Source organism: Carica papaya, chromosome 5 (assembly GCF_054855325.1).
Source record: "Carica papaya isolate Zhongbai chromosome 5, ASM5485532v1, whole genome shotgun sequence".
In the NCBI taxonomy this organism is placed as follows: domain Eukaryota; kingdom Viridiplantae; phylum Streptophyta; class Magnoliopsida; order Brassicales; family Caricaceae; genus Carica; species Carica papaya.
In genome coordinates, this window is record NC_142313.1 from 19959540 (window position 1) to 19981996 (window position 22457).

Consider the following 22457-nt stretch of genomic DNA (forward strand, 5'->3'; position numbering starts at 1 on the left):
AAATAAGTGACAGGAGGGGGGAGGGAAAGAGGAAAGTAGTATGTATTTACAGAGCGGAATGAAACGGGTGTGATCATACCAGCACTAATGCACTAGATCCCATCAGAACTCCGCAGTTAAGTTTGCTTGGGCGAGAGTAGTACTAGGATTGGTGACCTCCTAGGAAGTCCTCGTGTTGCACCCATTTTCTTATAGATGGGGCGTTTTACGTTACGCATGATTAGAATTATGGTACGTTGGTTTATTCACAAATGTGACTTAAAGCACTCGAGTATTTTACTTGATATTAGAACAAGAAGCAGAGGTACAGTGTTTACGCACAACGAAACAAATTACGGGAGGAGGAGAGAAGGAGAAAGAGTGTATGTATTTGTAGCAAGAAATAAAATGGGTGTAATCATACAAGCACTAATGCACTAAATCCCATCAGAACTCCGCTATTAAGTGGGATTTAACGAGAGTAGTATTAGGATGGGTGACCTCCTTGGAAGTCCTCGTCTTGTACCCATTTTTTTACAGATGGGGCATTCGACGTTACGCGCAACTGGAACTACGGTCTGCTGGAAATGTGAGCCAAGGCGTCGGGGAATTATACTTGATATTATAACAAGAAGCAGAGGTGCATTGTGCATGCACAAGGAAACAAATGACGGAAGGGGGAAGGGAAGGAGAAAGAGTGCATGTATTTGCAGCGCAAAATCAAACGGGTGTGATCATACCAGCACTAATGCACCGGATCCCATCAGAATCCCACAGTTAATTATGCTTGGGCAAGGGTAGTACTAGGATGGGTGATCTCCTGGTAAGTTTTCGTGTTGCACTAATTTTTTTGCAGATGGGGCATTCGACATTACGCGCGACTAGAACTATGGGCCGCTAGATTATTCGCAAATGTGAGTCAAGGAGTTTGGACATTTTACTTGATATTAGAACAAAAAGCAGAGGTGCAGTGTACACGCACAAGGAAACAAATGACAGGAAGGGGGAGGGAAGAAGAAGGAGTGTATGTATTTGCAGTGCGGAATAAAAAGAGTGCGATCATACTAGCACTAATGCACCGGATCCCATCAGAACTTCGCAGTTAAGTGTGTTTGGGGGAGAGTAGTACTAGGATGGGTGACCTCTTGGGAAGTCCTCGTGTTGCATCCCTTTTTTTACATATGGGGCGTTCGATGTTACGCACAAGTGGAACTATGTTCTGCTGGTTTATTCGTAAATATGAGTCAAGGCACCGAAGTATTTTACTTGAAATTAGAATGAGAAGCAGAGGTGCAGTGTGCACTCACAAGGAAATAAATGATGGGACGGGGGAGGGAAGGAGAAGGAGAAGGAGTGTACGTATTTGCAGCGCGAAATTAAGCTGGTGCGATCATACCGGCACTAATGCGCCAATCCCATTAGAACTTCGCAGTTAAGTGTGCTTGGGTGTGAGTAGTCCTAGGATTTGTGACCTCCTAGGAAGTCTTCGTGTTGCACTGATTTTTTTTCAGATGGGGCGTTCGACGTTACGCGCGATTGGAACTATGGTCTGCTGGCTTATTCGTAAATGTGAGTCAAGGCACCTGGGCATTTTACTTGATATTAGAATGAGAAATAGAGGTGCAGTGTGCACGCACAAGGAAATAAATGACGGGAGGGGGAGGAAGGAGGAGGAGTGTATGTAGTTGAAGTGCAAAATTAAAGGGGTGAGATCATACCAGCACTAATGTACCAGATCCCATCAGAACTCTGCAATTAAGTGTGTTTGGGCGAGAATAGTACTAGGATGGGTGACTTCCTAGGAAGTCCTCATGTTGCATCCATTTTTTTGCAGATGAGGCGTTCGACGTTATGTGCGACTGGAACTATAGTCTGCTGGTTTATTCGCAAACGTGAGTAAAAGCACCAGGGCATTTTACTTTATATTAGAATGAAAAGTAGAGGAACCCCAATTAATATTCTTTTAAATTCAAAAATTTCTGTGTGTAATCTAAGTTACTAATACTTTGTGTATTTTGGCGTTCCTAATCATCCACTCGTTTTCACTCAATCTCCTGTTTGGTACTACATATATGGTAATCTATACAAATGATAGCGAAAAGTGCATGCAGAAGATCTTTTGAACCCACTTCAAGCCATGGTGACTAATCAACCAATCTTGGGGTAAAGTGCCTCTTCAACTTATGTTTACTTCCGCTTAACTCTTGCACGTAGAAAATGAGACTTAATTTTTTATTTTTACTGCTAATTTATAAGATGTTTTCTTGTAGTGTGCACGCACAAGGAAACAAATGATGGGAGGAGGGAGGGAAGGAGAATGAGTGTATGTATTCGCAGCACGGAATGAAACAGGTGTGATCATACCATCACTAATGCATTGGATCTCATACGAACTCCGTAGTTAAGTATGCTTGGGCGAGAGTAGTACTAGGATGGGGACCTCCTGGGAAGTCCTCATGTTGCACCTATTTTTTGCAGATGAGGCATTCAACGTTATACGCGACTGAAACTATGGTCTGCTGGTTTATTCGCAAATGTGAGTCAAGTCACCGGGGCATTTTACTTGATATTAAAATGAAAAACAGAGGTGCAGTGTGCACGCAGAGGGAAACAAATGATGAGAGGGGGGATGGAAGGAGAAGGAGTGTATGTATTTGCAGCGCAAAATGAAACGGGTGTGATCATACAAGCACTAATGTAGTGGATCCCATCAGAACTCCGTAGTTAAACGGGTTTAGGCAAGAGTAGTACTAGGATGGGTGACCTCCTAGGAAGTCCTCGTGTTGCACTCATTTTTTTGCAGATGGAGCGTTCGACATTACATGAAACTAGAACTATGGTCCGCTGGAAATCTAAGTCAAAGAGCCAGGGCATTATACTTGATATTAGAACGAGAAGCAGAGGTGCAGTGTACACGAACAAGTAAACAAATGATGGGAGGGGGAAAGGAAGGAGAAAGAGTGTATGTATTTGCAACCCGAAATCAAACGGGTGCGATCATACTAGCACTAATGCACCGGATCCCATCAGAACTCCGCAGTTAATTGTGCTTAGGCAAGGGTAGTACTAGGATGGGTGACCTCTTGGTAAGTTTTCATGTTATACCAATTTTTTTGAAGATGGGGGGACGTTCGACGTTACGCACGATTGGAACTATGGTCCCCTGGTTTATTTACAAATGTAAGTCAAGGAGTCGTGGCATTTTACTTGATATTAGAACGAGAAGCAGAGGTGCAGTGTGCACGCACAAGGAAACAAATGGCAGGAAGGGGGAGGGAAGAAGAAGGAATGTATGTATTTACAGTGCAGAATAAAATTGGTGCGACCATACCAGCACTAATGAATCGGATCCCATCAGAACTTCGCAGTTAAGTATGTTTGGACGAGAGTAGTACTAGGATGGGTGAACTCTTAGGAAGTCCTCGTGTTACACCCATTTTTTTGCAGATGGGGCGTTCGACGTTACGCGTGACTGGAACTGTGATCTGCTGGTTTATTGCAAATGTGAGTTACGAAGCTGGGGCATTTTTACTTGATATTAGAATGAGAACAAGAGGTGCACTGTGCACACACAAGGAAATAAATGATGGGAGGGGGGAGGGAAGGAGAAGGAGTGTATGTATGTACAGCGTGGAATGAAATGGGTGCAATCATACCAGCACTAATGCACCGGATCCCATACGAACTCCGCAGTTCAGTATGTTTGGGCGACAGTAGTACTAGGATGGGTGACTTCCCTGGAAATCCTCGTGTTGCACCCATTTTTTTGCAAATGGGGCGTTTGACATTACGCGCAACTGTAACTGTGGTCTGCTAATATATTTGCAAATGTGAGTCAAGACACCGGGGCATTTTACTTGATATTAGAACAAGAAGCAGAGGTGCAGTGTGCACGCAGAGGGAAACAAATGAAAGAAGGGAGGATGGAAGGAGAAGAAGTGTATATATTTGCAGCGCAAAATGAAACATGTTTGATCATACAAGCACTAATGCACTTGATCCCAGCAGAACTCCGCAGTTAAGTGTGCTTGGACGAGAGTAGTACTAGGATGGGTGACCTCTTGGGAAGTCCTCGTGTTGCAATCATTTTTTTGCAGGTGGGGGGTTCGATGCTAGGTGCAACTAGAACTATAGTCTGCTAGAAATGTAAGTCAAGGCGCTGGGGCATTATACTTGATATTAAAACGAGAAGCAGAGGTGCAGTGTACACGAACAAGGAAACAAATGACGGGAGGGGGAAGGGAAGGAGAAAGAGTGTATGTATTTGTAGCCCAAAATCAAACGCGTGCGATCATACCATCACTAATGCACCGGATCCCATCAGAACTCCTCAGTTAATTGTGCTTAGGCGGGAGTAGTACTAGGATGGGTGACCTCTTGGTAAGTTTTCGTGTTGCACCAATTTTTTTGAAGATGGAGCGTTTGACGTTACACGCCACTGGAACTATGGTCCGTTGGTTTATTTGCAAATGTGAGTGAAGGAGCTGTGACATTTTACTTGATATTAGAACGAGAAACAGAGGTGCAGAGTGCACGCCCAAGGAAATAAATGACAGGATGTGGGGGAAAGGAGAAGGAGTGTATGTATTTGTAGCACAAAATTAAAGGGTTGCAATCATACCAGCACTAATACACCAAATCCCATCAGAACTCTACAGTTAAGTGTGCTTAGACGGGAGTAGTACTAAGATTAGTGATCTCTTGGGAAGTCTTCTTGTTGTATTGATTTTTTGTAGATGGGGCGTTCGACGTTATGCGCGACTGGAACTATGCTATGCTAGTTTATTCACAAATGTGAGTCAAGGCACCGGGGAATTTTATTTAATATTAGAACGAGAAATAGAGGTGCAGTGTGCACGCACAAGAAAACAAATGACGGGAAGGGGTAGGATGGAGAAGGAGTGTATGTATTTACAGCGCAAAATTAAAGGGTTGCGATCATACCAGCACTAATGTACCAGATCCCATCAGAACTCCGCAGTTAAGTGTTCTTGGGCGAGAGTAGTACTAGGATGGGTGAACTCCTAGGAAGTCCTCATGTTGCACCCATTTTTTTTGCAGATGGGGCGTTCGACGTTACGCACGATTGGAACTGTGGTCTGCTGGTTTATTTGCAAATGTGAGTCAAGAAGCTGAGGCATTTTATTTGATATTAGAATGAGAACAAGAGGTGCAGTGTGCACGCACAAGGAAAAAAATGACGGGAGGAGCGAGGGAAGGAGAAGGAATGTATGTATGTGCAGCGTGGAATGAAACGGGTGCAGTCATACCAGTACTAATGCACCGGATCCCATACGAACTCTGCAGTTAAGTATGTTTGGGTGACAGTAGTACTAGGATAGGTGACCTCCCTAAAAATCCTCGTGTTGCACCTATATTTTTGCATATGGGGCGTTCGACGTTACGCGCGACTGTAACTGTGGTCTACTAGTATATTCGTAAATTTGAGTCAAGACACTAGAGCATTTTACTTGATATTAGAACGAGAAGAAGAGGTGCAGTGTGCACGCAGAGGGAAACAAATGAAAGGAGGGGAGATGGAAGGAGAAGGAGTGTATATATTTGCAGCGCGAAATGAAACATGTTTGATCATACAAGCACTAACGCACTTGATCCCAGCAGAACTTTGTAGTTAAGTGTGCTTGGACGAGAGAAGTACTAGGATGGGTGACCTCCTGGGAAGTCCTCGTGTTGCAATCATTTTTTTGCAAGTGGGGCATTCGATGCTATGTGCAACTAGAACTATAGTCTGCTGGAAATGTAAGTCAAGGCGCTGGGGCATTATACTTGATATTAAAACGAGAAGCAGAGGTGCAGTGTACACGAACAAGGAAACAAATGACGGGAGGGGGAAGGGAAGGAGAAAGAGTGTATGTATTTGTAGCCCAAAATCAAACGCGTGTGATTATACCAGCACTAATGCACCGGATCCCATCAGAACTCCTCAGTTAATTGTGCTTAGGCGGGAGTAGTACTAGGATGGGTGACCTCTTGGTAAGTTTTTGTGTTGCACCAATTTTTTTAAAGATGGAGTGTTTGACGTTACACGCCATTGGAACTATGGTCCATTGGATTATTTGCAAATGTGAGTGAAGGAGCTGTGACATTTTACTTGATATTAGAACGAGAAGTAAAGGTACAGTGTGCACGCACAAGGAAAATAATGGCTGGAAGGGGGAGGGAAGAAGAACGAATGTATGTATTTGCAGCGCGTAATAAAATAGGTGCGATCATACCAGCACTAATGCACCAGATCTCATCAGAACTTCGCAGTTAAGTGTGTTTGGGCGAGAGTAGTACTAGGATGGGTGAACTCCTTGGAAGTCCTCGTGTTGCACTCATTTTTTGCAGATAGGGCATTCGACGTTATGCGCGACTAGAACTGTGGTCCGCTTGTTTATTTGCAAATGTGAGTCAAGGCGCTGGGGCATTTTACTTGATATTAGAACAAGAAGGAGAGGTGCAGTGTGCACGCATAAGGAAACAAATGACGGGAGGGGGGAGGGAAGGAGAAGGAGTGTATGTATTTGCAGTGCGAAATGAAACGGGTGTGATCATACCAGCACTAATGCACCGGATCCAATCAAACTCAGCAGTTAAGTGTGTTTGAGCGAGAGTAGTACTAGGATGGGTAACCTCCTGGGATGATCTCGTGTTGCACCCATTTTTTTACAGATGGGGCATTCGACGTTACGCGCGACTGAAACTATGGTCCGCTGGTTTATTTACAAATATGAGTAAAGGTGCCAGGGTATTTTACTTGATGTTAGAATGAGAAAAAGAGGTTGAGTGTGCACGCACAAGGAAATAAATGACGGGGGGGGGAGGAGGGAAGGAGTAGGAGTGTATGTATTTCTAGCGTATAATGAAACATGAGCGATCATACCAGTACTAATGCACCTGATCCCATCAGAACTCCGCAGTTAATTATGCTTGGGCGAGAGTAGTATTAGGACGGGTGATCTCTTGGGAAGTCCTCGTGTTGCACCCATTTTTTTGCCGATGGGGCGTTCGACGTTATGAGCGACTGGTACTTTGGTCCGCTGGTTTATTCGCAAATGTGAGTCAAGGCGTTGGGGCATTATACTTGATATTAAAATGAGAAGTTAAGGTGCAGTGCGCCCGCACAAGGAAACAAATTACGGGAGGGCGGAGGGAAGGAGAAGGAGTGTATGTATTTGCAGTGCGCAATCAAACAGGTGTAATCATACCAGCACTAATCTACCAGATCCAATCAAATTCCGCAGTTAATTGTGCTTGGGCGAGAGTAGTAGTACTAGGATGGGTGACCACCTAGGAAGTTTTCGTGTTGCACAATTTTTTTTTTCAGATGGGGCGTTCGATATTATGCGCGACTTGAGTTATGGTCCACTGGTTTATTTGCAAATGTGAGTCAAGGTGCTGGGGAATTTTATTTGATATTAAAACGAGAAAAAGAGGTGTAGTGTGCACGCACAAGGAAACAAATGACGGGAGGGGAGGAAGTAGAAGGAGTGTATGTATTTACAGCTCAAAATTAAAGGGTTGCGATCATACCAGCACTAATGCACCAGATCCCATCAGAACTAAACAGTTAAGTGTACTTGGACGAGAGTAGTACTATGATTAGTGACCTCCTGGGAAGTCTTCGTGTTGCACCGATTTTTTTGCAGATGTGGCGTTCGACGTTATGGGCGACTAGTTTTATGATCCACTGGCTTATTTGTAAATGTGAGTCAAGGCACTGACGCAATTTAGTTGATATTAGAACAAGAAACAGAGGTGCAATGTGCACGCATAAGAAAACAAATGACGGGAGTGGGGGGAAGGAGAAGGAGTGTATGTATTTGCAGCGCAAAATTAAAGGATTGCGATCATACCAGCACTAATGCACCAGATCCCATCAGAACTCCGTAGTTAAGTGTGCTTGGACGAGAGTAGTACTTGGATTAGTGACCTCCTGGGAAGTCTTTGTGTTGCACCGAATTTTTTGCAGATTGGGCGTTCGACATTATGCACGACTGGAACTATGGTCTGCTGGTTTATTCACAAATTTGAGTCAAGGCACCGGGACATTTTACTTGATATTAGAAAAAGAAACAGAGGCGCAATGTGCACGCATAAGGAAACAAATGACAGGAGGTGGGAGGAAAGAGAAGGAGTGTATGTATTTGCAGCACAAAATTAAAGGGTTGCGATCATACCAGCACTAATGCACTAGATCCCATCAGAACTTCGCAATTAAGTGTGCTTGGACGAGAGTAGTACTAGGATTAGTGACCTCCTGGGAAGTCTTCGTGTTGTATCGATTTTTTTGCAGATGGGGTGTTCGACGTAATGCGCGACTGGAACTATGGTCTGCTGGTTTATTCACAAATGTGGGTCGAGGCGCCGGGAAATTTTATTTGATATTAGAATAAGAAACAGATGTGCTGTGTGCACGCACAAGAAAACAAATGACGGAAGGGGGGGGTGGAGAATGAGTGTATGTATTTGCAGCTCAAAATTAATGGGTTGCGATCATACCAGCATTAATGTACCAAATCCCATCAGAACTTCGTAGTTAAGTGTTCTTGGACGAGAATAGTAATCTCCTGGGAAGTCCTTGTGTTGCACCCATTTTTTTTAGATGAGGCGTTGGATGTTATGCGCAATTGAAACTATAGTCCGATAGTTTATTCACAAATGTGAGTCAAGGCACTGATGCAATTTAGTTGATATTAGAAGGAGAAGCAGAGGTGCAGTGTGCACGCACAAGGAAACAAATGACGAGAGGGGGGGAGAAAAAGGAGGGTATGTATTTGCAGGGCAAAATTAAAGGGTTGTAATCATACTAGCACTAATGCACCAGATCCCATCAGAACTCCACAGTTAAGTGTGCTTGGACGAGAGTAGTACTAGGATTAGTGACCTCCTAGGAAGTCTTCATGTTGCACCAATGTTTTTGCAGATGGGGCATTCGACGTTACACGCAACTGGAACTATGGTCTGTTAGTTTATTGACAAATGTGAGTCAAGGCATTGGAGCATTTTACTTGATATTAGAATGAGAAACAGAGGTGCAGAGTGCACGCACAAGGAAATAAATGACGGGATGTGGGGGAAATGAGAAGGAATGTATGTATTTGCAGCACAAAATTAAAGGGTTGCGATCATACCAGCACTAATGCACCAGATCCCATCAGAACTCTACAGTTAAGTGTGCTTAGATGGGGGTAGTAGTAAGATTTTGTGATCTCGTGGGAAGTCTTCGTGTTGTATCGATTTTTTTGCAGATGGGGCGTTCGACGTTACGCGCGACTGGAACTATGCTCTACTAGTTTATTCACAAATGTGAGTCAAGGCACCTGGGAATTTTATTTAATATTAGAACGAGAAATAGAGGTGCAGTGTGCACGCACAAGAAAATAAATGACGGGGGGAGGGGGGGTGGGGCTGGATGGAGAAGGACTGTATGTATTTGCAGTGCAAAATTAAAGGGTTGCGATCATACCAGCACTAATGTACCAGATCCCATCAGAACTTCGAAGTTAAGTGTTCTGGAACGAGAGTAGTACTAGGATTGGTGACCTCCTTGGAAGTCTTTGTGTTGCACCCATTTTTTTCAAATGAGGAGTTCGACATTATGCGCGATTGGAACTATGGTCCACTGGTTTATTTGCAAATGTGAGTCAAGTCACCGACGCAATTTTGTTGATATTAGAACGAGAAACAGAGGTGCAGTGTGCACACGTAAGGAAAAAAATGACGGGAGGGGGGTGGGAAGGAGAAAGATTGTATGTAGATGCAGCGCATAATGAAATAGGTGCATCATACTAGCACTAATGAATTGGATCCCATCAGAACTCCGCAGTGAAGTGTGCTTAAGCGAGAGTAGTATTGGGATGGGTGACCTCCTTGGAAGTCCTCATGTTGCGCCCATTTTTTTTGCAGATGGGGCATTCGAGGTTTCGCGCGAATGGAACTATGTCTGTTGGTTTATTAGCAAATATGAGTTAAGGTGCCAGAGCATTTTACTTGATATTAGAACGAGAAACAGATGTGCAGTGTGCACGCACAAGAAAACAAATAACGGGGGAGGGGGGGAAGGAGAAGGAGTGTATGTATTTGCAGCACAAAATTAAAGGGTTGCGATCATACCAGCATTAATGCACTAGATCCCATCAGAACTCTGCAGTTAAGTATGCTTGGACTAGAGTAGTACTTGGATGGGTGACCTCCTGGGAAGTCCTTGTGTTGCACCCATTTTTTTTTTTGTAGATGAGGCGTTCAACATTATGCCCGATTGGAACTATGGTCCACTTGTTTATTCGTAAATATGAGTCAAGGCACCGGGGCAATTTACTTGATATTAGAACGAGAAGCAGAGGTGCAGTGTGCATGCACAAGGAAACAAATGACGAGACAGGGGAGGGAATGAGAAGGAGTGTACGTATTTGTAGCGTGAAATTAATTGGGTGCGATCATACCGATACTAATGCACCGGATCTCATTAGAACTTCGCAGTCAAGTGTGCTTGGGCGAGAGTAGTACTAGGATTAGTGACCTCCTAGGATGTCCTCGTGTTGCACCTATTTTTTTGTAGATGGGGCATTCGACATTACACGCGACTAGAACTATGGTCTGCTGGTTTATTCGCAAATGTGAGTCAAGGCACCAGGGCATTTTACTTGATATTAGAACAATAAGTAGAGGTGCAGTGTGCACACACAAGGAAACAAATGATGGGAAGGGAGGGAGGAGAACGAATGTATCTATTTACAGCGCATAATGAAATGGGTGCGATCATACCAGCACTAATGCACCAAATCCCAAATGGGGCAAATGACGGGAGGTAGGAGGGAAGGGGAATGAGTGTATGTATTTGGAGTGCGAAATGAAACGGGTGCGATCATACCAGCACCTATGCACTAAATCCCATTAGAACTCCATAGTTAAGTGTGCTTGGGTGAGAGTAGTACTAAGATGGGTGACCTCTTGAAAAGTCCTCATGTTGCACCATGTCTTTTTTCGTGCATCCATTTATAGTCCACCACGTGATAAGAGTATCATTACGAGCATCTTAAATAATAGAGCAACCAAAATAGAGGTGCGGCGTGCAGTCCGTTGATCTGGGTGTGAGTCGAGGCAACAGGGAATTTTGCTTGATATTACAACAAGAAGTAGAGGTGTGGTGTCCACACAGAGCGAAATAAATGATGGGAGGGGGGAGGAAAATAGAAGGGTTATATGTATTTGAAGTGCAGAATGGGACGGGTGAGATCATACCAGCACTAATGCATCGTATCCCATAATAACTCTGCAATTAAGCGTGTTTGGGTGAGAGTAATACTAGGATGAGTGACCTCCTAGGAAGTGCTCGTGTTGCACCTGTCTTTTTACGAACAGGGCGTTAAACGTTACGCGCGACTGGAGCCATAGTCTGCTAGTTCATTTGTCGACATGAGTCACCGTGCCAGGACATTTTGCTTACTTTTTTTGTGCACTCATTTATAGTCCACCACGTGATAAGAGAGTCATTGCGAGCATATTACATAGTAGAACAACGAAAAAAAAAGTTGTGGCGAGTATTCCTTTAATCTGGGTATGAGTCGAGGTGCCGGGCATTTTGCTTGATATTAGAACTAGAAATAAAGATGCAGTGTGCGCGCATAGCAAAAAAAATGACGGCATAGGGGATGAAAGGAGAAGGGGTATATGTATTTGCAATGCAGAATGGAAGAGGTGCGATCATACCAGCACTAATGCACCAGATCCCATCGAACTATGCAGTTAAGCATGTTTGGGCGAGAGTAGTATTAGGATTGGTTACCTCCTGAGAAGTCCTCGTATTGCATGTCTTTTTGCAAATGGGGCGTAAAACGATGCACATGACCGGAGCCATAATCCGCTAGCGTGAGTCATGCCGCCAGAAAATTTTGCTAACTATTTTTTCGTGCATTCATTTACAGTCTACCACGTGATAAGAGTGTCATTATGAGCATCTTACATAGTAGAATAAAGATAAATGAGTTACGGCAGGCGATCCATTCTTCTGGGCGTGAGTCGAGGCATCAGGGCATTTTGCTTGATATTAGAACTATAAACAGAGGTGTGGTGTGTGCGCAAAGCGAAAAAAATGACGGGTGGGGGGAGGGAAGGAGAAGGGGTATATGTATTTGCAATGCAGAATGGAAGGGGTGCAATCATACTAGCACTAATACACCGTATCCCATCGAACTCCATAGTTAAGCATGTTTAGGCGAGAGCAGTACTAGGATGGGTGATCTCTCTGGAAGTCCACGTGTTGCACCCGTCTTTTTGCGGATGGGGTGTCAAACGTTTCCTGTGATCGGAGCCACAGTCCGCCAACATGAGTAGCGACGTTGAAACATTTTGCTTAATATTTTATGTGCATTTATTTATAATCCACCACATGATAAGAGTCTCATTACGAGAGTCTTACATAGTAGAACAATGAAAAAGAGGCGCAGTGGGCCTCCGCTCTTCTGAGCGTGAGTCAAAGCGACATGGCATTTCACTCTATATTAGAACTAGAAGCAGAGATGCGATATGCCCGCACAGCAAAATAAATGATGGGAGGGGGCCGGGAAAGAGAAGGGATATATGTATTTGTAGTGGGGAATGGAACAGTTACGATCATACAAACACAAATGCACAGGATCCCATCAGAACTCTGTAGTCAAGCGTGCTTGGGAGAGATTAGTTATAGGATGGGTGACCCCCTGGAAAGTCCTTATGTTGAACCTGTCTTTTTGTAGACGGGGGGGGGGTGTTTAAACGTTAAGTGCGATCGGAGCCACAATATGCCGGTGTGAGTCGCGAGGCCTGAAAATTTTGCTTAATATTTTTCGTGCATTCATTTATAGTCCACCCTGTGATAAGAGTGTCATTGCGAGTATCTTACATAGTATAACAATAAAAAATAAGGTGCGGTGGGCGATTTGTTCATCTAGGCGTGAGGTAATAATATTGATTCGTTGTTGCCTAATTAACATAAAAATCATCATACACTTATTTCTATATCAAGTGTGTGCTCTTCATTATTTAAATTGTTCTAGTTTACTTTTAGAGTTGAATTTGTGTATCTTGTTTCTTTAGGAATTCTTTGTTATCTCTAATTAAAATTGACATAGTGATAATTAATTGTTGTTTGAATTGGCCATTTTGTATAAAGTTATAAAAGATTGCTTGAGTGTTAAAAAGCAAGAGAGTGTGAGCTCAAAAGAGGGTAAAAGCCAAAATTTAGTGAAACACGAGTGCCCATACTACGAGAGTAAACACGTGAGGGAGTGATTTGTGAGGTTGCAATCTATTTTATTTGTCATTAAAATTTCAGATTTGAAGATTGAGCCACAAGGGAGTGAAAGAACATCAAAAAATTAAGAATTCATCCTCCAATCAATGCAACAACAATTTGAGAGGATTCAACTAGCTATTGGCAACATGAATAAGAAACTAGAGAAACAACAACGTGAGTTAAATTCCATGAGAGGGGAAGCTTCCCAAACCAATCCAGGGGCAAGAAGACTTCCAACACCACCTTTTGATGAGGAAGTGGAGGAAGAATTTGATGACCAAGCTACTTTGGTCAATGAAGGTCGAAATTATGGTGGGGGTCGAAACGATTTTGATAAAAATATTGGGAGCATCAAAATGAAAATCCCATCGTTTCTAGGCAAGAATGATTCGAATGCTTATCTTGAATGGGAACGCAAGGCAGAGCTTATTTTTGAGTGCCACAATTATTCGGAGGAGAAAAAGATAAAGCTTGCGGCCGTAGACAAAAGAACTCCAAAGGTAAGTAGATGAACTCTTAGCAAAAGAGTATGTAAGGGAGAACATGAGTCCATGTGCAGTTCCTGTGTTGCTAGTTCCCAAGACCCTTGCTTGAACCTTAGAACTCTTCAATCGGTTTAGAACGGAATTTAGATCACAAGTAAAAAAGGAATCAAATTTGTTCAATCACCCAAATGGTAGAAGTTAAAGAGAACCCAAGAAAGATAAATGATATCTCTTGAACCCAATCCAAACAAGTACCAAGAACAATTGAAATAGGAAACCAAAATTGAAATACAAGTGATAACAATTGTATTCCAAATCAACACCTTGTGCATAAAGTGAAAAGAAAGCCAAAACGCTCTCAACTCAATTCTGAAATGTTTAATTACAACTCTTGATGTCCACAAAGAAGAGTTCTATTTGGTATGATAGCCCCGGGAATGAAGTCAATTTGATGCTCAATCCCTCTCAAAGGTGGTAAACCTTAAGGTAGATCATCAGGAAAGACATCACTAAATTCCTGCAAAACTTCAACCACAACACTTAGTAGAGAAAGGTCAAGTTTGTTAGTGGAGAAACAAGCTTCCTTGTACATGAGTACAATCGTTGGCTTGTTAAAAAATAAAGTTTTTCTCACATCTCTTATTTTAGCATAAAAGCTCATTTTCTTTCCCTCATTCTTTTCTATGGTTGAATGCACCTCTCTTTCTTTTTCCTTTTGATCTTCATTTTTCCACTCTAATTTTATCTCACTCTCTTTTCTTTTCTCTTTTTCTTTTCTTTTCTTTTTCTCTCGGCTTCTCTTTGTGCGAGTTCATCATGGAACTTTTCAAGTTGCATTTGGTCTTTAAAAACTTGTTTAAGGGGTTAAAGGAAGAAGAGTATACTTTTTGCCCTCTTTTTCTACCATGTACCTATTGAGATACCCATCATGCATCACTCTCCTATCCCATTGTCATGGTCTACCCAACAAAATATGACTAGCTTGCATAGGAACTACATCACATGTCACCTTATCACTATACTTCCCAATAGTAAAAGGCACCCTCGCTTATTAACTCTCACCTCCCCACAATTGTTAAGACATTGCAGTTTATAAGGTTTAGGATGTTTTGTAGTTTCCAAACCCAGTTTATCGACAAGCAAGGTACTAGCCACATTTACACAACTACCCCCCATCAATAATCATGCTACACAATTTTTCATTCACTAGACATCTCGAATGAAAAATATTCTCTCTTTGCAACTTAACCCCCTCATCATCATTCCTTACTTGCGTATTCAAAACACGCCTAGAAATCAACAATCTACCTTCCATAGGCGTTTCCCCATCACTACAATCCTCCAAAGGAGGCATTTCATCCTCCACATCACTCTCATCATCCGTTTCAACACCATCACCACGCATAACCATTACCCTTTTATTTGGACATTGAGATGCAATATGATCAAAACCCAAGCATCTAAAACACTTGATATCTCTATTTCTAGGAGTTTAGGAGTTAGAAATACCTTTGTTTTTATTATCATTAGAATCTTTTGGCTTGGTTTTGTCATTTCTTTTGAATTTGACAGCCTTGTTATCTCCCCTCCAATTCGGCCTCCAATTGGAATTTTGGGCCGAATAAGTGTTAGCTTGCCTTGTATTCCCCTTTCACTTTAATTGTCTTTCAATCTTCATAGCCATGTGCACCATATCATCAATCTCCACATAATGTTGAAGCTCTACAATGTTGGTGATGCAAATAAGGGTAATGAAAACTAGAGATGCAAGAAAAAAAAATGGTGAATATAGAATTTAATGCACAAAACTTGTAATTCTCTAATAGAACCACAAATTATCACCCAAAATACTCAAATCAAGTGAAACAAACAGTTTTGGATGAAAACAAACTCAATTGAGGTGAGTTGTTTCCAAACAGCCCCAAAAATTACACAAACAATCTCAAACAAACAGCCTTGAAATGAGTTAACCTTTTAAATTTTAAATGTCTTTGAATGTTATATGAGATAAATAAAAGGGAAATAATAGCAGCTGTGTCAGATAAATAGAAGGGAAATAACAGGAGCTGTGTTAATTACACAAGGTAGAATATGTGGAACTGTGTTTTGCAAAATTAAGAAAATTAGACTCAATCTGATTTTTTTTTTACTGAGTGCAAATTTGTCTCTTTTTTTTTTGTAAGAAATAATGAAAATAAAGACAACAAAATAAGGATAGACTAACTTGCTTGGTGAACCAATGCTCTGATACTAAATTATGCGGAACCCCAAGACCCTTGCTTGAACCTTAGAACTCTTCAATCAGTTTAGAACGGAAGTTAGAACACAAGTAAAAAAGGAATCAAATTTGTTCAGTCACCCAAATGGTAGAAGTTAAAGAGAACACAAGAAAGATAAATGATATCCCTTGAACCTAATCCAAACAAGCACCAAGAACAATTGAAATAGGAAATCAAAATTGAAATACAAGTGATAATAATTGTATTCCAAATCAACACCTTGTGCATAAAGTGAAAAGAAAGCCAAAACACTCTCAACTCAATTCTGAAATGTTTGATTACAACTCTTGATGTCCACAAAGAAGAGTTCCTTTGGTATTTATAGCCAAAGAAATCAACGATAAGTTACAATACAATAACTACAATTGTAACTCCCACAATAACTAGGTTAATTATGTGGTAATTACAATTATAACTCCAACATAACTATGCTAATTATAGGCATGTAATTATTATGTAACTCTTTGTAACTCCAATCTTCTTAACCAACACCACTAATTGTTTGTGCCACCATATAGTTATGGGCTTATTCTTGTAATAACACTAAGGCAAGATTTAAGCCCAAAATGAGTTATACTTAACTATATGGCCTTAATTAACTCAAACTAAAATAAAACAATCCAAAATACTAAAACAACTCAACTAATCCAGCTGTTACACAAGGTTTATTCATCCATTATCAATAAGACTCAAACAAGCCCAAATTATCCCAAATCACTTAAATCTAATTAAAGTTACAAATTTGCGCTGTTCAAAAAGCTCATATTTTAACTTTCCACAATTGGCCAGCCCATCATCCACATGTTTTTAAGTAAAAACTTGGAGTAACTCTTTAAGCTTCTTTACGATCTTGTTACTGGTCCGCTGAAACTTTCCAAGTTTGGAATTGTATTTGTGTTTACATCATTTGAAATTTGCTCCAAGTCACCTTCTGATACTCTTTGAGTATCTTGAGTGTTTTTAGCCTTGTTTACATCATTCAACTTATCCCACCAAGTTAGTGCATAACCTTGGAATTCAAGAGATGCAAGTTTTACCTTTCTTTATTCCGAGTAGTTGTGGATTGAAAAGACTTTTTCCACATTTGCTTCCCACTCCAAGTATGATTCGGGATCATTTCTACCTTGAAATGTAGGAATGGTCATTTTGATGCTTTTGAGATTGTCATCAACTCTACCTCTATTCCATCTCCTCCTACTTCCTTGGGATATTTCGAATTGAATCGATTCATCAGATACATGCCTACTTGCATTCCTTTGTAAATTTGCTTCTAGTTGATCTAGGCGCTCCATCACCGTCTCCATTGTTTGATTGAATTGTCTCAATAATTGTTGTCTCCAAGCCTTTTGTTCAAAGCTTTCTTGTGGTGCCTCCATTTCTGTTGTATCCATAGGAAATGAAAAGTTTAAATCCTCACACCCTTGTTTCCCTTCCTAAAATGTCACTCCCCAAATGTAACTCTCGGCTTAATATAGTGGGGGATAGATTCACTCGTTTCTTACCACTCTTTTCCTTGTTGCAAGCCTTTAAGAATTCGTTCAAGTCTTACAAATGCTAAAACAGCACTTACTAAGCAAAAACAACTAGAACAAAGAATGACAAAGTGAATAAGGAAAATCAAGAAGAATGAAAGAAAAAAAAAAAGAAAGAAAGAAAGAAAGGAAGAACTTATTCAAAGGTGTTGAAAACTTTTGTAACTCTTTATTTTCCCAATGATGAAACCTTCAAAATAAATGATGTTAGTACTGCCAAAAATCAAACGAATCAATATATTTTTTTTTACGGCTACTTTTGATCAAATGAATCAAGAAAAACTTAGATCTGATACCAAAATGATAAGCAACGGTTACCTGTTGATTAAGATCCTTGATGATCTAGTTCAACCAATCTTCAATCTTGGATGAACTCAACAACATTGAGCATATCAAACTCAACATCTTTGAATTACACCAAAAGAAAGAATTATGAAAATCATCTAAACAACCCAACCCAACCTATTTGAATCCAACAACAGTAGGTATATCAAACTTACCACCTTTGAATCACAAAAAGGTAAAAAAATTGAATTACCGTTACCCACCCCTAAATCTAATGAACCCAACAATAATAGGTATATTAAGCCTATCACCTTTGAATTACATAAGAGAAAGAAGAAAGGCCAAGGTGCCACAACTAGGAGGAAGAATCCTAGTTAATAAACCTAATAAGTTTTGCAAGCAACTTGCAAGACCCAAACTAGCTCAAAGAGACTAGCAAATTAAGGAAAACCCTTAACAAGTACGTAATTTCAATCTGTTTTTTACAAGTAGAATGCACCCCTGTTTATAGCTCATAGGAAGCACGAAATTCAAAAGTAAATTACTTAAAATTAACTTTGGAAATAGAAACTAATAAAAAAAAAGAATTCAAGACTAATTAATTACGCGGGATTCTAGTCTTCTTTGAATTCATTTTTCCAAGGCTGACTTCTCTTTACTCCATGCTGATTTTCCATCATCCAATGAAGAGTTTTAATGCTTTTGAAGACTCCAATCTTGTTCATAAATGATCAGATTTATTGATGTCCTTCAACTTCAAAGTCAAGCCATTATTGTTGACTAGAATTGATAAAAGAGTGTAGTCTTGAACCAGCCATGCTTTTTGATGCGGAACCCCAAGACTCTTGCTTGAACCTTAGAACTCTTCAATCAGTTTAGAACAGAATTTAGATCACAAGTAAAAAGGGAATCAAATTTGTTCAATCACCCAAATGGTAGAAGTTAAAGAGAACCCAAGAAAGATAAATGATATCCCTTGAACCCAATCAAAACAAGCACCAAGAACAATATAAATGGGAAATCAAAATTGAAATACAAGTGATAATAATTGTATTCCAAATCAAAACCTTGTGCATAAAGTGAAAAGAAAGCCAAAACACTCTCAACTCAATTCTGAAATGTTTGATTACAACTCTTGATGTCCACAAAGAAGAGTTCATTTGGTATTTATAGCCAAAGAAATCAATGATAAGTTACAGTATAATAACTACAACTGTAACTCCCACAATAACTAGGTTAATTATGTGGTAATTATAATTGTAACTCCAACAATAACTAGGCTAATTATAGGCATGTAATTGTTATGTAACTCCTTGTAACTCCAATCTTCTTAACCAACACCACTATTTGTTTGTGCCACCATATAGTTATGGGCTCATTCTTGTAATAATACTAAGACAAGACCTAAGCCCAAAATGAGTTATACTTAACTATATGGGCTTAATTAACTCAAACTACAATAAAACAATCCAAAATACTTAAAACAACTCAAATAATCCAGCCATTACACAAGGCTTATTCATCCATTATCAATAAGACCCAAACAAGCCCAAATTATCCCAAATCACTTAAATCCAATTAAAGTTACGAATTTGGGCTGTTCAAAAAGCTCATATTGGAACTTTCAACAATTGGCCAGCCCATCATCCACATGTTTTTTAGTAAAAACTTGGAGTAACTCTTTAAGCTTCTTTGCATTTGATCTTGTTACTGGTCCGCTGAAACTTTTCAGGTTTGGAACTGTATTTATGTTTACATCATTTGAAATTTGCTCCAAGTAACCTTCTGATGCTCTTTGAGTATCTCGAGTACTTTTAGTCTAGTTTGCATCGTTCAACTTATCCCACCAAGTTAGTGCATAACCTTGGAATTCAAGAGATGCAAGTTTTACCTTTTTTTTTTAATTCCGAGTAGTTGTGGATTGAAAAGACTTTTTCCATCTTTGCTTCCCACTCCAAGTATGATTCAGGATCATTTTTGCCTTGAAATGTAGGAATGGTCATTTTGATGCTTTTGAGATTGTCATCAACTCTACCTCTATTCCATCTCCTCCTACTTCCTTGGGATATTTCGGATTGAACCGCTTCTTCAGATTCATGCCTACTTGCATTCCTTTGTAAATTTGCTTCAAGTTGATCCAGGCACTCCATCACTGTCGTCTCCAAGCCTTTTGTACAAAGCTTTCTTGTGGTGCCTCCATTTCTGTTGTATCCATAGGAAATGAAAAGTTTAAATCCTCACACCCTTGTTTCCCTTCCTAGAATGTCACACCCCAAATGTGTCTCTCGGCTTAATATAGTGGGGGATAGATTCACTCGTTTCTTGCCACTCTTTTCCTTATTGCAAGCCTTTAAGAATTCGTTCAAGTCTTATAAATGCTAAAACAGCACTTACTAAGCAAAAACAACTAGAACAAAGAAGGACAAAATGAATAAGGAAAATCAAGAAGAATGAAAGAAAAAAAAAAAGAAAAAAAAAAGAAAGCATGAACCGATTCAAAGGTGTTGAAAACTTTTGTAACTCTTTATTTTCCCAATGATGAAACCTTCAAAACAAATGATGTTAGTACTGCCAAAGATCAAATGAATCAATATATATATATATTTTCATGGCTACTTTTGATCAAATGAATCACGAAAAACTTAGCTTTGATACCAAAATGATAAGCAACGGTTACCCGTTGATTAAGATTGTTCCTTGATGATCTAGTTCAGCCAATCTTCAATCTTGGATGAACTCAACAACATTGAGCATATCAAACTCAACACCTTTGAATTACACCGAAAGAAAGAATTATGAAAATCGTCTAAGCAACCCAACCCAACCTATTTGAACCCAACAACCATACCTACCACCTTTGAATCACAAAAAGGTAGAAAAACTGAATTACTGTTACCCACCCCTAAATCTAATGAACCCAACAATAATAGGTATATTAAACCTATCACCTTTGAATCACAGAAGAGAAAGAAAAAAGGCCAAGGTGCCACAACTAGGAGGAAGAATCCTAGTTGATAAACCTAATAAGTTTTGCAAGCAACTTGCAAGACCCAAACTAGCTCAAAGAGACTAGCAAATTAAGGAAAACCCTTAACAAGTACGTAATTTCAATCTGTTTTTTACAAGTAGAATGCACCCCTATTTATAGGTCATAGGAAGCACGAAATTCAAAAGTAAATTACTTAAAATTAACTTTGGAAATAGAAACTAATAAAAAAAAAGAATTCAAGACTAATTAATTACGCGGGATTCTAGTCTTCTTTGAATTCATTTTTACAAGGCTGACTTCTCTTTACTCCATGCTGATTTTCCATCATCCAATGAAGAGTTTTAATGCTTTTGAAGACTCCAATCTTGTTCATAAATGATCAGATTTATTGATGTCCTTCAACTTCAAAGTCAAGCCATTATTGTTGACTAGAATTGATAAAAGAGTGTAGCCTTGAACCAGCCATGCTTTTTTATGCGGAACCCCAAGACTCTTGCTTGAACCTTAGAACTCATCAATTAGTTTAGAACGGAATTTAGATCACAAGTAAAAAAGGAATCAAATTTGTTCAATCACCCAAATGGTAGAAGTTAAAGAGAACCCAAGAAAGATAAATGATATTCCTTGAACCCAATCAAAACAAGCACCAAGAACAATATAAATAGGAAATCAAAATTGAAATACAAGTGATAATAATTGTATTCCAAATCAACACCTTGTGCATAAAGTGAAAAGAAAGCCAAAACGCTCTCAACTCAATTCTGAAATGTTTGATTACAACTCTTGATGTCCACAAAGAAGAGTCCTATTTGGTATTTATAGCCAAAGAAATCAATGATAAGTTACAGTATAATAACTACAACTGTAACTCCCACAATAACTAGGTTAATTATGTGGTAATTACAATTGTAACTCCAACAATAACTAGGCTAATTATAGGCATGTAATTGTTATGTAACTCCTTGTAACTCCAATCTTCTTAACCAACACCACTATTTGTTTGTGCCACCATATAGTTATGGGTTCATTCTTGTAATAACACTAAGACAAGACCTAAGCCCAAAATGAGTTATACTTAACTATATGGGCTTAATTAACTCAAACTACAATAAAACAATCCAAAATACTTAAAACAACTCAACTAATCCAGCCATTACACAAGGCTTATTCATCCATTATCAATAAGACTCAAACAAGCCCAAATTATCCCAAATCACTTAAATCCAATTAAAGTTACGAATTTGGGCTGTTCAAAAAGCTCATATTAGAACTTTCCACAATTGGCCAGCCCATCATCCACATGTTTTTGAGTAAAAACTTGGAGTAACTCTTTAAGCTTCTTTGCCTTTGATCTTGTTACTGGTCCGCTGAAACTTTCCAGGTTTGTAACTGTATTTGTGTTTACACATAAGGAAATGTTTCAATGAACTCAACCCATTTAGCATGCCTCTTATTCAACTTACCTTGCCCCCTTTAAGAACTCTAACGATTGATGATCAGTATGAATAACAAATTCTTTGGGCCTTAAGTAATGCTGATAATTCAAGCACCATGGAGCATAAAGCTTATAGTTCCTTGTCATAGGTAAAACAGTTCAATGAAGCACCATGGAGCTTTTCCCTAAAGTAG

General features: G+C 39.8%; 18 pseudogenes; all 18 read left to right on the top strand.

Annotated features, from left to right (window-relative positions):
• The first annotated feature begins 65 nt into the window (after nt 1-65).
• LOC148254907 (5S ribosomal RNA) lies at nt 66-184 on the top strand (annotated as a pseudogene).
• Nucleotides 185-1030: 846 nt separating this feature from the next.
• Nucleotides 1031-1149, top strand: LOC148254908 (5S ribosomal RNA; annotated as a pseudogene).
• Nucleotides 1150-1683: 534 nt separating this feature from the next.
• On the top strand, nt 1684-1802 carry LOC148254909 (5S ribosomal RNA; annotated as a pseudogene).
• A 527-nt stretch (nt 1803-2329) lies between these two features.
• LOC148254910 (5S ribosomal RNA) lies at nt 2330-2447 on the top strand (annotated as a pseudogene).
• Nucleotides 2448-2652: 205 nt separating this feature from the next.
• Nucleotides 2653-2771, top strand: LOC148254911 (5S ribosomal RNA; annotated as a pseudogene).
• Nucleotides 2772-2968: 197 nt separating this feature from the next.
• Nucleotides 2969-3090, top strand: LOC148254912 (5S ribosomal RNA; annotated as a pseudogene).
• A 531-nt stretch (nt 3091-3621) lies between these two features.
• LOC148254913 (5S ribosomal RNA) lies at nt 3622-3740 on the top strand (annotated as a pseudogene).
• Nucleotides 3741-4262: 522 nt separating this feature from the next.
• LOC148254914 (5S ribosomal RNA) lies at nt 4263-4381 on the top strand (annotated as a pseudogene).
• Nucleotides 4382-4909: 528 nt separating this feature from the next.
• Nucleotides 4910-5028, top strand: LOC148254915 (5S ribosomal RNA; annotated as a pseudogene).
• Nucleotides 5029-5876: 848 nt separating this feature from the next.
• Nucleotides 5877-5995, top strand: LOC148254916 (5S ribosomal RNA; annotated as a pseudogene).
• Nucleotides 5996-6201: 206 nt separating this feature from the next.
• LOC148254917 (5S ribosomal RNA) lies at nt 6202-6320 on the top strand (annotated as a pseudogene).
• Nucleotides 6321-6525: 205 nt separating this feature from the next.
• On the top strand, nt 6526-6643 carry LOC148254918 (5S ribosomal RNA; annotated as a pseudogene).
• Nucleotides 6644-6851: 208 nt separating this feature from the next.
• Nucleotides 6852-6970, top strand: LOC148254919 (5S ribosomal RNA; annotated as a pseudogene).
• An 854-nt stretch (nt 6971-7824) lies between these two features.
• On the top strand, nt 7825-7943 carry LOC148254920 (5S ribosomal RNA; annotated as a pseudogene).
• Nucleotides 7944-10084: 2141 nt separating this feature from the next.
• LOC148254921 (5S ribosomal RNA) lies at nt 10085-10203 on the top strand (annotated as a pseudogene).
• A 638-nt stretch (nt 10204-10841) lies between these two features.
• LOC148254922 (5S ribosomal RNA) lies at nt 10842-10960 on the top strand (annotated as a pseudogene).
• A 720-nt stretch (nt 10961-11680) lies between these two features.
• Nucleotides 11681-11798, top strand: LOC148254923 (5S ribosomal RNA; annotated as a pseudogene).
• A 337-nt stretch (nt 11799-12135) lies between these two features.
• On the top strand, nt 12136-12253 carry LOC148254924 (5S ribosomal RNA; annotated as a pseudogene).
• The last annotated feature ends 10204 nt before the right edge of the window (nt 12254-22457 follow it).